Source organism: Ursus arctos, unplaced genomic scaffold, assembly GCF_023065955.2.
Source record: "Ursus arctos isolate Adak ecotype North America unplaced genomic scaffold, UrsArc2.0 scaffold_12, whole genome shotgun sequence".
Taxonomy (NCBI): domain Eukaryota; kingdom Metazoa; phylum Chordata; class Mammalia; order Carnivora; family Ursidae; genus Ursus; species Ursus arctos.
Window position 1 is genome coordinate 31,827,580 of NW_026622786.1, and position 17,339 is coordinate 31,844,918.

General features: G+C 40.7%; 1 pseudogene; it reads right to left on the reverse strand.

The window, feature by feature from the left end:
- Positions 1-17,339, reverse strand: part of LOC125282878 (uncharacterized) — an 89,543-nt pseudogene that overhangs the window by 25,026 nt on the left and 47,178 nt on the right.

Here is a 17,339-nt window from a genome sequence, read left to right on the forward strand (position 1 = left end):
CAGTGACTCACAGAGCTAGATTAAAAATCAAAATGAAGCGACGTCTATGAAAATGCCAGGTTTACAGAAGGCATTCAATATTTTATTTATAAACATGTTTATTAATATGTTAATTAAGAAAGCACAGTTCTAATAGCTTTACAAGCATCAGCTATCTGATTCTCATAATAACCCTACTGAAGTAGGATTATTTTCATCCCCCTTTTTTTTAATATTCATTTATTTGAGAGAGAGACAGAGATAACGAGAAAGAGCATGAGCAGTAAGGAGGGAGAGAAGCAGACTCCCCGCTGAGCTGATGTGGGGCTCCATCCCAGGACCGTGGGATCATGACCTGAGCTGAAAGCGGATTTTTAACTGACTGAGCCACCCAGGCATCCCCTCATCCCCCTTTTAAAGACAAAGGGTATGGAGAGCCTAAATAACCTCCCCAAGGAGACACAGCAAGTAAGTGACAGAGGCGAGATTAGAACCCAGGCAGATTTCATACTCTTAACACTACTCTAAGTACTAGTTACTCTTTCTTCCTTTCCATTACTGACATTACTCTTAGATCCCTTAGGCTAAATATGTTGTCCCAACCATGTTTCCCCGTGGTGCCATGTTGGGATCCCAAACCACTACTCCCTCTGGTGATAACCAGGGCAGCTGGAGATGTTAGTCTTGAACAAAGCCCTTCATGATGCTTCTGATCTTCACTGGCCTTCCTTAGAAAAGTATCTGTTCCTAAATTACCTTGTCCAACAATTACAATCTTCAAGAAATTGAGCTTCTACTAACATAGTCATCAGAAGCCCAGTATAGTACCTCAGAGGAGCATTTTTAAAGCTTTTCGATAATTCATCCAAACATAAATTGGAGCAGGAAGAGCAAGCATCTAAATATGATGATCACTTTCACCTAGAAAAACAGGAATAAATTTATATCAAGATTTGAAAGCACAAATTCAATGGCACAATATACGTATGTGTATATGTGCCTACGTGTGTATGTTTATGGATGTAAATGACTATTTGAACAGTTTCTTTTGGCAATAATTCAACACGTTAAAAAAAAACACCTAATGACTATTAAGATAATGCCATTTTCTCCAACATCGGCTTCCGTGGCCAGGCCCCTATTAACAAATAGCAGGTTGCAGTTTGGTAATTGGCCGTCATGTCTAATCTCCATAAAGAGCCGTATATCCCAGATGTCCCCACTGTACACTCAGCTCTATGCTGGAAAATAAGAGGTTTTGTCCCAACACTGACAGAATTATGATGAAGATCAAGAAATGGCTTACTTTCTTGTCCTTGAAAATCAAGGATGAGGCCACCTTTTTGGGTGTTAAATGTCCCGCAGTAGACCAGCCTCTGGGCATGCTCTCTGGAATAATGAAAAAGCATTGTTCCTTGAGCATCATCGAGCATCACATGGGTTATGCTTGAGGCCCAGATCAAAGGAAGGCCATCTCCCAGAAGCAAGGTCCTCCACTGGCAGCTCTTGTAGTCATCCACAACACTTCCGTAGGGCTCACTCTTAAAAATCTAGGTGAGGGGCGCCTGGGTGGCACAGCGGTTAAGCGTCTGCCTTCGGCTCAGGGCGTGATCCCGGCGTTATGGGATCGAGTCCCACATCAGGCTCTTCCGCTATGAGCCTGCTTCTTCCTCTCCCACTCCCCCTCCTTGTGTTCCCTCTCTTGCTGGCTGTCTCTATCTCTGTCGAATAAATAAATAAAATCTTTAAAAAAAAAAAAAAAAAAAAAAAAAAAAAAAAAAAAATCTAGGTGAGGAAAGATAATATAGATAAGACCCACTGGGAAATAAATGTGATTGGAAAGGTTTAAAAAAAAAAGAAAAAAGAAAAGAGAGCTGATAAATCAATAACTCGTGTCTTATTCAGTTACAATAATAAATAGTTAAATATAATAATGTACGTGCATTTAAAAGGCTAGGCAATAGAAGCTCTAGGGTAAGCGTGACTTCCACAAAGTTATAATGTCTATTATCTGTTATAATACCTGCCTAAAAACAATTCGTATTTATTAGTGGAATAAATCCCTAAAATTCCTTTCTAAAGGCTTATCAAACCAGACTGGGTCCCAGCCCAACAAATCGAATTAGAAAGCCATGTAAGGCCGCTAACTGCGTTATTAAAGTGATCTGCTTGGATAGTCCCAGTTCCCCAGGAAATGTTCTGTTTGGACATTTAGTCAAATGCTGCCCTCTAGTGAGAAAACTCTTTAAAAGGCTCCAAAAGGCCCTGGGATTCTAAAGCACTCACGGGCTTCAAACAAGAGACCCAAATCTTACCATCAAGTAGAATCCTCAACTAGAGCCACATTTATGCCAGAAACAACCGCTGCATTTTTACTTTGTGGATACTGCCCAGTTTTCTTTTCAAAATTATGTTATACTGGTAAAACATTAAAATTACAGCCGGATACTTTTACCACTGTGAAATTTAGATGTTTTAGGCTCTTCCGTTTGATAACCTAAGAACAGGAATTGAAAGCTTCATGTGTTTCCTTTAGCTGGTGACACAGCTAAAGAACTTACCTAAAACTAAATGAGAGAGAATATGGCTTCCCACTCTGTCAATAAAACAACACAGAAGTGACGGATATTCCACAGACTGTTTGTATGAATAGGCATTTCTTTACTTCTAGGTGGTTATTTTGCCATAAAAGCCAAGAATTATAATGTTCTTAAACAATACAGGAAAATTGCTATATCCTCAAGTAGACAACTCATCACTTCTAATTCAGTAGGGGGAGAAAAGAAAAATCTCTACTTTCAAACTTTTTCATACAATGTTAATACATTTTATTTATTTAGCAGTAACGAGAAATTAGCATGTTTTAAATTATATGCTACACTTTGTGTAGAGGGCACATTTCTGCCTAAGACATGATATTCCTCCTAGAGCATTCATTCATTCACTCACTCATTCACTCATCTTTTGTGTCTGTTAATGATCTTTTGTGATTACCTACTCTGTACCCATACTCTGGTAGTCACGTGGGATTTAATGATGAAAAGAATGAACATGGTCCTAAAGCATATGGCTCCCACAGCCAAGTGGGGGTAACAAGCATGTAATCAGGGCATGGTGAAATGTTGTCATAAATGCTTAAGATGGGGATAGACACAGGGCTTTCTGGGAGCACACAGGAAAGGGGGGACACCTGATCCAATATCAGAAGCCAGAAATGCTCTGCTCCCCCAAGGAAGTAAGGCTTGAGTTTTGACAAGGTTCCACACCAACTGAACGCCCTCTGAAGGCAGTGCTAGCAAGACAGGCCAATTTCTTTCTGCAGAAGCAATTCCAAGACTGTGACTTTGTGACAGTTTCATGATTTCGCCAATATATCATTCCCAATTAGATATGCAGTGATGACAGTCCCACACTTAGCACTAGCCAAATATTTGAATCCAATCTCTCCATAACTGTAAAGTGAAATATTCTGATCTTAGTAAATTTATTTAACAGAAAATTTTGTTCTCCTTAGTTCTGAACAAGCCACAGAACATTATGCCTCTCTTTTTCTAGAAAAACAAGAAAACTAAATTATTTGGAAATTATGTAATCCTCATGTGCTCCAGTCTAACTGTTATCACCCTATGTGACCATGGGCAAGTCCTACCTCAATGGTCTCACATCCCTTCAGTTCAAATATTCTGTAAGTCCACAAGCAACACTCTATATAAACATTCTTCTTCATCTTCAAGTGCCGCGCTCATTGTTGAGTGCCGTTGACTCTCAGCTCCTCATCCTCCAATGAACCAGTCATTCTGGTGCGTAGGAGAACAATTCTTGCTTGAGAAAGACAATCTTGTCCTTTCGACTTGAATGCTTTAGTCATCACAAAAGAAAATAGAAATTGCAGTTTGGAGGAAAAGTTTATAAAATCCTGGTCCTGGATTTAAAAAAAAAAAATGTCAGCAATATATCAAGAACACATCTCTAGAAAAAGAATTAAGTTAGGGGGGACTTGCTATGTGAAAGACCTTTAATGTTTTCTCTGAACTTGAATACACATGAGGAAAAATTTATCTGGATTTTTTGGCATCTACTAAAATACCTGGTTTTTAGACAGCCATTTTTTAATTTATGTCTTAAAATTAACTGAATGTAGAAAAACTTTAAAACAGAGCTAAAATTGATATACAGACATGGATACAGATATGAATATATGTCAATGAGGGAAACATAGGGTATTCTCAACCCAGACTGTGAGCACAAATTTTAAACTATACTCCATGTTTTGAGGAATGAAAAGCTGTATAAGGGAGGGACAAGGTTTTACACAATGAATTAAGCAGCCTGGATTCTATCTGAGAATATAACCAACTCTAGCCAAGTCATCTAACCGCTCTGTGTGTGAATTTCCTCACTTGTCCTGTCTTACACGTATCCCTGGATTCACGTAAGGATCCCATGAGTTTGTCTTTGTGAATATATATTCAAAATTACAGCAACAACCTAAATATACACCAGTTGGAGAAGGATAAACAAAATGTGTTATAGTCAGACAATGAAATACCACACAAAAAAATTAAAAGAATAATCTGGACATATGTATATTAATATATATATTCATAGGTCATCATAGATAAATCTGTAAAAAGCTATGATGTTAAGTAAAAAGTGCAAGATACAGAATGTTATACCATTTTACTGCTTATATTCTTAAAAAGCACTCAGAACAATAGTATATACTGTTTATGGATTATAGGTTGCAGGTATATATGCAAATATATATACATGCACACACCTTTTCTTTTTAAACTGACAGTGGTTGTCTCTCACCAACAGGAAAAGAAACAAAACTCAAGATTAGGGACACCTGGATGGCACAGTCAGTTAAGTGTCTGACTCTTGGTTTCAGCTCAGGTCGTGATCTCAGGGTCGTGAGATCAAGCCCCATGTCGGGCTCCACGCTCAGTGCAGAATCTGCTTCAGATTCTCTCTCCCTCTCCCTCTGCCCCTTCCACTCATGCTCTCGCTCTAAAATAAATAAATAAATCTTAAAAAAAAAAAAAAAACCCTCACGGTTAGAGGGGACTATAGCCAATCATGTAATTATTTTAAGAGGCTGGAAGCAAATGTGAAAGAGTTAACCATTAGCTCTGAGTGCTGGGAATAAGGCTATATATTCCCCTTGTTCTCCAGGAGTCCTCTATATCTTTTAGATTTCTTTTAAAAAAATTTTTAAGCTGGGGTGCCTGCGTGACTCAGTTGGTTTAAGGGACAACGCCTGGTTTCAGCTCACGTCATGATCTCAGGGTCCTGAGACTGAGCCCCACACTGACCTCCCAGCTCATTGCAGAGACTCTCTCCCTCCCTCTCTGCCCCACCCCCCTCCACTCACAGGCTCTCACTCTCATGCACATACACGCGCTCTCCCTAAAATAAATCTTTCTTTAAAGTTTTTTAAGCTCACAAAATAAATAGCAAGAGTAAAGCACTTTGATAAACAGGTTAAAATAGGGCTGGTGCAATGAGCCACAGATCCCTCCAATCTCTGTTCTATGGTCTTCAGTGGCAGATCAATATATGAGTCGTCTGACTATAAGGTCCCCTACGTTTAATAGGGGATGCAAACAAGTATCTTCATGAACAGATCGGGGGTGCGGGGGCAGTGCAGAGATACAGTCTACTACAAGAACGATGTTGAACACAATTTCAATCCTACGCAACCTGAGGCTTTTCACTTCCTACTCTGTTTTCAAACCTTCAGGTAAAATCAGGGCTTTCATAATTTAAGAAAAGGGGGGATGTCAACCAAATCCCATCATGCTCTTCATGTTCATATCAGCTACAGAGGTTTTCCCCAGTACTCTGGTCCAAACTGAAAAGTATTGACTAGAATCTCTAATTTCAGATTCCCAATCCATGATTCTGTAGCGCGAGCTGGAATATAAGTGATCCGACTTGTTCAGTGGAAGTAGTTTCAGACATAAACAGATTGTTCACAAAAAAACGAAACACAAATAGCTGTTAAGTATTTTTTCAGATGCTTACTTCAACTCATAGTGGGAGACACGGGATTTTAAACTTATATCGAAGTGTCTTCTTTTCTTACCTATCAAATTGGCATACTTTGATAAGGCACTGAATGCATAGTCAGGTGGTAGGGAACTAGGCACTCATCCAACACCGTAAATCAGTACAACCTGCACAGAAGGTAATTTAGCGCTGTCCATCAGAATTACAAATGTACATTTCCTTTGACTAGCAATTACCTATCTAGGAATTTATCCTACAGATTTTTTTGCAAATATATGATACGCCATATATACAAGACTATTCTTGCTGCAGTATTTTTACTGCAAAATATTGGACATACCTTAAATGTTTACCAGTTGAGAACTCTAACTTAATTTTGTTACAATCATAATGGAATATAGTGCTGTCCGGGGGGGGGGGGGAGGAAGAAGGGACTTCTTATGATTTGCTAAGAGAAAGAAACCAAAGTGCAGAGCAATATGTAAAGAACACTACCACTTGTATAAAAGGGGAAAGACAGTCAGAGGCAGGATATTCCTGAAAGAATAAATGAGAAAAATGCTAATATTGGCCACTTTTGGAGAGGAGAACAAAAGTGGACATCTGGATCACAGTGCTGAAAGGTAGACTTTTTACTGTACACTATATTTTTAATTTTGAACCATGTGAATGTGGGTGCGCTACTTTTTTTTAAAAAATAGAAATTTAAAGACACAACCTAATTTCAGCTATAATGGTGGGAGACCTTTGAAAGATGCTTCAATTTTAACAGATGGCTCTAATAAAGGTAAAGAGCATCCTTCCCCCGGCCCCAAAGAAAAAAGAAAAACAGGAAAAGAAGAATTAAATCCCAAGGAAGAGCCAGAAAGGAAAACTTGCTCAGAAGACGGACTCATTTTGTCAGTTCTAGCAAATTATCTCACCTGAAGCTGCCATACAAAAATCAATCTAGATTTTCTTAAAACCATACCCAATGCAAGATGCTCAGCCAACCTCTGTTAAACGAAACCCCAATTCAAATCTGTAACAAAGCTTAAAAATCCAACAGCATCTCTCCCTACCTGGTTTTCAATTTGATTATGAAACTCAGCAGGTGTAACATAAAATACAGAAGTTATTTTCTCTTTTGGCAAAGCAAAAATTCATCTTCTTAGCTCAAAAATACATCAACATGTGTTATGTAGAAGCAACAGCTAAATCTAAACAATGTGAGCCACGCATCTCAACTAGATGAGATCCGGCATCTACAGAGCGGGAGCCACGGAACTGGTCGTCCTAGGGCAACAGGGATGGAATTTTACCTTAAGTAGCCCTGAGGGGAGTTGTTCGTCTTAGCAGATAGTAACCGCTAACCTGCCTCTGGTTATTAGCTTATGCTTTATTTTAGCCCATTAACAGGAAGGCTATGATGAGGTTAAGAAGTTTACAAAAAGACACAATTGTCTCCTTAAACCAGAAACCTCAAAGTGGATATTTCTGTTTTCTGGTATTATATTTGACTACATTTTTATACTGGGGAATCCACTGCTTTTGAAATGTATTATTCTGTCTTGTTGCTATTTTCAATTTCTTCAGATGCACTGCCACTCAGCAATACACTGTCACCAGTACTGGGAATCCAAAAATTATGAGCATGCCTCCCGGTTCCACCTGCTGCCAGGATGCTCCTGGCCGCTCTGCGCTGGGGCTGCTCAGCCACTCCCAGGCTCTGGGAAGACATCTGACGATCTCGTGCTGGATCAGGGCAGCTGAGTTTCTTTCCTGCTCTGAAGAGCAGTCACTTCCCATTGCCCATAAGAAGAAATTGCTCTTTTTTTTGTGAAATTCCAGGCAGAAAACCTTTCCCAGCATCTCCCTGAGAAGAGCTTGGTACAGAAAGGGAATGTTCTAGGAATTAATCAGCACTGACCTGCCAGAATGAACAGGAAAATAAAAAAGAGAGAAGAATTTTATCAACTCCCCTCAGTGTCCCAGAACTCCATATTATATGGAAAATTTTCAAGTCCCAATAAATGACATTTTTCTACAGGTTACAAAATATAATGCCCTAGAAATACAATGACAGTTTCCCATATGGGCTCTCCTTTTAAAAATCTCAAAAGATTTTTAAAAAAAAAAACACCTGCCAAAGGACACCCACACATCCTAAAGGTTACCCACGGAGCTGGCTTCGCGGTAGGCTTTTAGTTAGGATGAAAACGCTGCTTCGTTTTGGCTGGTTTCTCTATGCCACAGGACTTCAAGCACGAGTTTCACAAGCAGCCTTGGCCAGAGCTCACGCACCACCGCTTCCTCACTTGCGTGGACCTCACCGTTTCCCAGACTGAGACACCTGGCAGCCTGGAGCTGCCTGGGGTAATAACTATGACCCTCGCCTTCCTTCTCCTCAAGTTGTGGATTCATTAAAAAGCAAGTGCTGCCTCTCGCTCGAGAAGAGGGTAGGTCCCACACTGAATGCTTCTTGGACTTCGTTACAGATGACAAATATAAATTACATTTACACACACACACGTACACGCACACAGCTGCGCCCTCTGCAAATGCTACAAATGTGCTGTCTGCCCGGGACTGGCGACCCGCACCCATGCCCAGAGACCGGCGGCTCCTCCAGGGTCCACTACCGGGGTCCAATCTGCATCTAAGGAAAAAAATGTCTTCATCACGTTTATTGACGGCACTTGGAGCTTTTCTGTTCCGTTTTGTTTTGATAACATTCTCCCCGGGATTTATAGTTTTCTTGGGGTTCGCTTTTTGAAAGAAGCAAGAGCTCTGTACACAAAATCGCACCCCAATCTGTGCTCGTCCTTCGCCACTTGCCTGGGTTAAAAATGGCCAAACTGACTTTTAATTTGGTTAAATAGAAAAAAAATAAATAAAATGTCCCCAGGTTAAGACCCTGCATTCCAAGTTCCGGCCCAGAGTGAATTTGTATGGCCAAGTTATAAACCCCTGAAAATAGGAAACTAATGCCATGAGGATTTAAAGTAATAGAAAATGTTTCACATAATATAAATCCATAAGCAGTGTATTATATTTAAGTCTTAATATCTACATACTTGGATTATCTTATATCTTGACAATCACACAAAGTAATCTCACTCCCTCGCCCCCTTCCTTTGACTCTGGGTTTCATTCCTATGTATTAACAATGCTCTGGGCCATAAAATACTGTATTAATATTAGTTTGTCACGGCAGACTAAATTTAGAACAACTCATTAATATGAGAGAGTTAAAGGCAGTCAGCCAAGAGTACCAGGGACTATAAGCTCTTAAGGCTGTAAGTTATGCAGATATGCCACTTGAACTGGAGAGGCAGCCATTCTTTTTGTGACTAATAAGAGATTCTATTAGTTCTAAGCTGATTCTAATTCTAATTAAGAAATGTGGGAAAAGGCAATTTTGCTGCTGTAGGTAGAGTTGATGTTCAGCCTTCTAACATCTGGCGTGGCTTTCCGGTCACGGAAGATTGGCGGCACATGCGCGGAATGAATATTCCTCCTGCCATCCACACCCACACTCACAACAACAACAACAACTTGCTGCCGTGTTCATGATGGCAGAGTTGGAATTGAGGTTCCTGGAAGAAGTCTGGTAATCAGTGTTCTTTCAAAACAAACCTTTTGTGGCTCAGAATCATCCCAGTTGTACAAAAAGTTTTGACTTTTTACAAATAAAAAAACCTTTCAAATGGATACTTCTGGACCTGTTATGCCTTTCTTTGGGCTTGTCAAATATTAATTTTTTTTTTAAATTTAGTCCCTTGCTAAGCTACAAATATTCATGTTTAACACCAAGTAGCAGTTCAGGGGCTGACAACTTGGTATGTACCTTTTGAATGATGCATAGAAAGCAGCAGTTAGCACAAAGAAAAAGCCACCAGATTGGTCTCAGGGAAACCCAGTGTCTGAATATTTCATGACTCCTCTAGCACTTAAAGAATAAAAAAACTGGCTACTAGTGTTGGGAGACCAGCATCAGGAAGGTCAGAGCCTGGAAACGAGCAAGAGATCCCAGTCTTGCCTGGGGAAAGTGAAAGGGGATTTAAGCTGCTTAGAGAATTAGAAAAAGAAAAAAAAGAAAGAAATTTCTTTTGCTTTGTTTTGGTATTTTATAAACACCCCAAGTGGCAAGACAAAAGCTGTAAAAGGGTATGCAGTCATCTCTCTCTAGGGGTCCTGATTTCCACGTCTCTAAGGACACCAAAAACTTACCTTCTCTTTTGGGTTATAAGGCTTAGTGTTAAACTTGCCCAAATCACACCTTTCCTGGCATGCTTGTTCACTCTTGTGGGTTCTCTGTCCCAAGAAAACCGATGAAGAGGGAAAGGAGAAGCGATTCAATTACTTGTTTTCCTGGACGTGCTTGCAAACATCTCCCATAGAGGCGAGGGGCAAGTGGGGAAGATGGTATCTTAATTACGTAGATGCCCAGTGACTTGGGACTGAAAAATGTTCCTCCTTTGTGAACTTTTCTGCATTTTACGATGATTTACAGGAAACCAAAATTGAATCCAGGAAAACAAATGAGTAACTCTAACGGAAGGGGGGGGGAAATCGGTACGGTGTTTAAGCAACTGATGACTTCACCTGTCACTGTCTCATTAAGCTCTTAATGAGTTCTTTTCTATTCTTGGTCACATCTGATTTTTTTTTTAATAGAAGTCCCTTTGAACAGCTGGGAGTAAGAATCGCCTTTGATCACTGAATTCTTCTGAATTTTCCGTCAAAACGAGGCCATTTTCATCCTGACTTGGGGTATTTTTATGAGTTTATTTCCCCAAGTACATTCCTGGGCATAGCTTTCCAGGCTGAGAAGAGCCTGAACAATTAATGTATACATTTTTACATAAATGTTTATAAATTTAACAAAGGGAGAGAGCTTTGCCACAAGAAGCCTCAGCTCTTTTGAAGGCGGTTTTCTAATGATGACCCTTGGCGTGTTGGACCACATGGGATTCCTCTGAGAAGAGTCAGATGAAAATTAGTCTATTCTCATTTCAAACAGAATTTTGCTGAAGTCCTGATCAGAGCAGCAGCATGGAGTCCGGGGAGACAACACTCGCTACTTGATTCACTCCGCAGCCTCCCTCTCCTGGTAATTGTTGCAGGAACACATAGTGACAAGGCTCTAGGATGTGAGCGGTCTGGATGTACTCCGGCTGTTACGCTCTGTTTAAAGATTTAAACCATCAGGGTATGATAAGGCTTTTTGATGTTCATTGAACACGGAGCTTGGGTACAGAAGAAGGGGAAAGGGCTTCACCAGAAGGCAATCATCTTTCAGAGCCACAGTAAGACAGAGAGAGGTGGGGAAATCTCAGCCTCAGCATAGACACGGAACAAAGGCAGATGAAAGGGGCCGGGTGAGGAAGGGGCCAGCTCTGGCTGTGAGGCAGAACTCGCTCCATCAGAGTCCGACGCCTTAAAATGCGGGGGAAGCGTTTAGTGTTCCTCTTTCATTAAAACACACTTCTGTTCATGGGGGGAGGGGATGACGCCAGCTGCAAATTTGGGTGGCTTCCATTGACCCCGGATTTAAAAGAGCCTCCCCGTGGCTTATATTCGAAATTATTTAATGAGTATTTATTTTGAGTCAGATGAATGTCGTTTCCAGCACTCACCCCCCGCAAACCTGGAAGAAGACCTTCCTCAAAGTACATTTTGAAGCTCCTCACCGTGTTTTCTTCCCCCAAAGGTAAAACCTGAATATTTGTCTTGAAGAACAAAAAGATCAGGAATGCAAAGGGACAAAGGGTGGCCTCTCCAAAACCCAGCCCCATTTCTTCATGTTTTCTTCTTTGGCAAAATACCAGCTTTTCCACCCTGTTCACGGCCATATCCTGCCATGGTAACCGAGCCTGCACTTGGAGTGTATTAGTTAGACAAGAACCGACACTCTCCCAGCTGTGTCCTGGCCCCTAGCACAGGACTGCATGCACCCAAGTCTGAACAAATGTGGGTTCAATGAATGAATGCATGCATGTATGCCTGCAAAACCCTGGGAAAGGACAGGATAGATTTCTATTTCTTTTCTGTGCCTCCATTGAAGGTTTCAGAAAACTTGTGTATAAAAAAAGCAAAAAGTTCTCTTTTCCCCTGTTGCGTCCTACACCAGCAAACAGCATGGCAAGGCACAGTTGTTGAGTCAGAGATTTGGATTCAGACACACCTGGTACTCAGGGCTGCTTGGCCACTTATCACAAGACTCTGAGAGACTGCTCTCACTTTCCTAAGCTTTATTTTCCCCATCTGCAGGCTAGGAGTATTAAAAAGAGCTCCCTCTCTGGAATTAGAAAATCCATGTAAAACACCTAGCACAATGTTTGGCCTATGGGAAAACTCCCCCTACATTGAACTATTGTTACATATAATTGTTATCAGTAGTACAGCTCTCCAAAACATTTTCAGACATGGTGGCATTGGAAGGGGATTTTAGAAATAGTTCTCAACACAACTTAAATTGAGGAAGTTATCATTACAAACTCTACCGAAGGACTGTTGCCACCCTGTCTCTATAGCGACATGAATAAAATGTGCTGTAACCTGCTGTCCTTCTCTAGTCAGACAATGTGCTCTTGTTTCCACCTCATATAGGTGTTCTGTAATTAGAGCTCAGATCCCCTTCTCTTAGATATCGGCAGGGGGTTAGAAGTGGGTTTGACTAACCCATGCCAGGAAACCTAAGTGGATCCTCCTGCTTGAACCTGGAAAGAGAAAAGCCAGGCAAAATGACATGTACAGTGCTGAACCCATCTCCTCACGAATGTCAGCTCGGCACAACATAGAAATCACTGCTTCGGAGCAGGCAGAAGGAGAGGAGGCCCCAAACTCATTTCTATCCTGTGATGGCCACACCCCACCCGAGCCAAGGGCCCATCCCCAGTGAGCTGTGTCCCAGGAGAAGCTACGAACACCATCACATCTCTGGGAAACGAGCCCTCCCATGTGATCCTCTCAACAACCCTATGAAGAAGTTGTACCTTATAGATGAGAAAATTGAGCTGCCGAATAACGGTATCAAGAAAATGACATTTACTGCCATTTGTATTTTATTTTTCTTTTAACCTTTTGCTCAGCAACCTCCTGGACTGGACTAGGGCACTCATTCTCTCTGAGACTCTATGAATCCCTCAATTCTTCTGGATCTCAGCATCCTCATAGGCTTCACTGTTGGGGGGGGGGCGGGGAGGAGTGGACGGGCTGGTCCGTTCTCGCCCTACAGTCTATGATTCATGCCAGGAGGGCTGAGCTCCTCTAATGACACTGGAATCTCCGTGGAAACTGCACACCTTACGCTGTGATCTTCTTCTCCAATTTCCCCTGGCTGTCCAGCCTCCAATACCGAAAATGGGAGCATGTCAGCCATTATCATTATGGAAAGAGTCGGTTTTACCAGAGCTCAAATCTAAGGGAGCATTATGGCCAAATCACCTGCCCCCTGGTTGAGCCATACGGGAATTACTGTTTCCTTTTCCTTAGCCTGCTCACACGCAGAAAGTCAATCCTCTAAAAACAAATTGATTGATGACATAATTTAATATCTTCATATGATTTCTAGTGGCAGAATCAATCTGCTGCCGGTACAACCATCCAAGGCAAAGGAAAAGAAAAATCGCACCCGTTGCTTTTCTTTTACTGCACTTCTGGGTGCTCTAAGAAAAAACTCTCTCCAGAAAATCAATAAGGCAGATTTTGATTTCAATAAGGGGACTGTGCCCAGCAGTCCCCCATTACAGAATCAAATCCATATGACAACACAAAACAATGAAGAGACCCAACTAGCAAGGGATCCATTTGCTTTGTTTGACTTTGGCTGCCAGGGAATGAGACCACACGACTGGCTGTAATTTAATGCAAACCTTGGCCTATCCTGCTTGTGCATATGACTGACCCCTAGGGCACGACCATCAATTTTCTATTAAAGATCAGAGATTTGACATATCAAAGTCAACATCTGGCTGAATAACTGCAGTAACTTGATAATAATTCTTTTGTGGGTTTCACAGTGGCTTTTCAGTAAAGTATCAGGAAGGTAGCCGATTTCAATCCTGACCTGGCAAGATCTGAATATGAAATAAAGGATTTCAGCTTGATCTCCCCATGATGTGAGGATGAATGTTCTGGTAAATGTTAACTTAGTGCTCTGAGTAGCTCAGTAATAGATGGGTTTAGGCAGTAATAGGTTTAAAATGTCAACTTATTGAATAATAATTTCATGTTGTACAAATACTATGTATAAGAAGGGATTTGTTTTGCAAATTTTGAAATAAATGAATGGATTTATAATGTCCTTGACTGTTTCATTGTTCCGGTCAGAATTTTACAGAAGAATCGAAATTAGTTTTTGCTTTCTCGGATCTTGTTGTTTTCCTGCATTTGTCTCAATTCAGTTTTCATAATTACTGGGTCTCCCCGAATTCTGGTCATTAATGGAGTTCTTCCCTGTTTTGGTGCCCAAAGCCAGGCTGATAGCATTGTTTTCTAGTAAAAATAAAAACTCAATTATCCCTCCCTATGAAATGTTTCATGACACCAATATCATAAAAACCTTTCACCAACCCAGCTGTAAAACACTCAACTGTTGAAAACATAAGAACCGAATAAAATTCTGTTTCCATAACTGAACTCAGCCCTTCAGTCCAATTATAAGCTGACAGCTCTATAAATCCAGGTGGAACACAAGTGTGGGTAAAGCCGGATTGTGATTGGGACACTGAGGACCTGGGGCAAACACCTACACCACAGCCTGTGGAAAAGTTCCCCAGATTCTACAACCAGCCCCATGCCCTACACACACACACACACACACACACACACACACACACACACCCTTCCAACCATTCTGTATAGAGTCAGCATCTTCTCTCAAGGAAATGGAAGATGCCAAAAAACCACCCAGGTAAATTCTCTGAATCCTTCAAGTCTGATTCTTTGGATCCTCAGCCTACCTCAGTTTCCCAGAAAACTCAAGAAGAGAAACCAAAAGGAGCCCACCCTTGCAGCTCACCAGCCTGGCAGCCTAAGGAACTCTTTGTCTAATGCATAAAGGGTGTCTTGATTTCCACAAACCAAAACCTCCACTTGGTAGCTTCTAGATGCTCACTTGGGTGATATCAACATGAAATGGTCCTGGACAGAACTGCTCAACCATCCAGCTCAGCACCTGAACACATCACTCTCTGCCCTGCAGCCACACAGAGACCGTGTCCCAGTCTGGGTTGCCCCAGAAGCTGGCTATAAATAACAAGGATGTGGGTACTTGTAGCTTACTGGGAATGTAAAGAAAACATGGGAAAGGAAGTAAGACGGGGAAGCAGAAGCAGCCAATAAAGGGTGCATCATCAAACCAGTTACTACCCTGGGTAACCGCAACTTAGTCCCAGTGGGGACACACTAACACGGCGTGGGAACAGAAGTATTTACACACCACCTCCCACGTCCGTCATTGGTTGCGGCTGCACCTCAGGGGCGCTTGCTCCTTGGCATTTCCAGCTTACTGTACGGGTAGGCAGAGGGCTTCAGGGGCCAGAAAAAGCCCCCAGGAAAAAAGGGCAGTTACTGGAAGCTTGAGGGTCAGGCACTGTCCACCAAAGTGGAAAGCAAGGAGGGATCAGGGCAGGGTACTGAGCCTCTGCTACGGACACGGGCCTTTTGTTAACTTTTGAAAATTTCCTAACTTATTTTTAAGTTAATACAGCTCATGTAAAACAACAACATATTTAAACACTACGGAAAAGCTCAACTATTTTTTGAAAGACCCGCTTCTTCCCAGCCACTCAGTCCCATTCTCAGGGACAACCACTTTTTTACAGATTGTTTTCTATATATAGAACCTATGTATTTAAACACATACACACCCACAAGAGTTGGATATCCTTTTTTTTGCTACACAAATAAGGTCATAGTGGACACAATTTCCTGTGGCTTGCTCTCTTCAGATAATAATATATCTTGGACATCCCTGAATATTAATATCTCTATATTTGACTCAAACTTTTTAATGGATACTAATATGAATATACTATAATTCATTTAACCTATTCCCACCTGGTAAACATTTAGGTCTTTGTTCCAACTCTTTTGCTATCAAAGATAATGCTGCAACCTTGTCTGCAATATATACATATATATACATACATATATAAGATTATACAATGAACATGATATATACACGATAAATTTCAAGAAGTGAAATTTCTCAAAGAATATACACATTTAAAAATTTTTTTAAAGATTATTTATTTATTTATTTGTCAGAGAGAGAGAGATAGCATACAAGCAGAGGGAGCGACAGGCAGAGGAAGAAGCAAACTCCCCACTGAGCAAGGAGCTCAATGTGGGGCTCCATCCCAGGACCCTGGGATCATGACCTGAGCTGAAGGCAGACACTTAACTGACTGAGCCACCCAGGCACCTCTACACACATTTTAAAATTTGACAAACCGGGGCGCCTGGGTGGCGCAGGCGTTAAGTGTCTGCCTTCGGCTCAGGGCGTGATCCCGGCGTTCTGGGATCGAGCCCCACGTCAGGCTCTTCCGCTGGGAGCCTGCTTCTTCCTCTCCCTCTCCCCCTGCTTGTGTTCCTTCTCTCACTGGCTGTCTCTCTCTGTCAAATAAATAAATAAAATCTTTAAAAAAATAAAAAAATAAAAAAATAAATAAAATTTGACAAACCATGCCAAAGTAATCTCTAAACAACATTTCAGCAATTTACACTTCTACCAAGAGCGCACAAATACACGTTTTTTTCCTTTATCTATATATCAACACTGGAAATGATCACACTTTTTAATCTTCAGCAAATTAATAGGTTAAAATAGTATATCACTGTCCTACTTTGTGCATCTTTTATGAATGAGGTTACTCGATTACATTTCTTTTCAACTTCACATACATCTTTCTAATGCCCTGCTAGCCTTTTCCTTAATGTTTTGTAAGTACTATTTTTAAGAAAATACTTTCCAAGTTTATATTTTGTTTTTATTGTTGTTTATGGCTTTTTTTGCTATATAAAATATGATATATCTGTGTTTTCAAATTCAATATTTTTATGATCCTGGGTTTTTGTTTCATAGTGTGATCTTCCTCAAAATTATTAAAAACAAATTCAGCCATTAGTCCTCTAGAACATTTACAGTGTGATTCTTATATTTAAGTTTTTAATCTTTTTTGTGTAGGGTGTGAAATAGAAATATGGTTTAAAAAATTTTTTTCGATGGTTATCCAGTGGTCTCCAAATAAATCTTTTGCTAAATATATTTTCAGGATTAATTTGAAATATCTCTTTTATCCATAATCAATTACCATATGGATTTAATTCTATTTCTTGAGTATCCATTTTGTTTT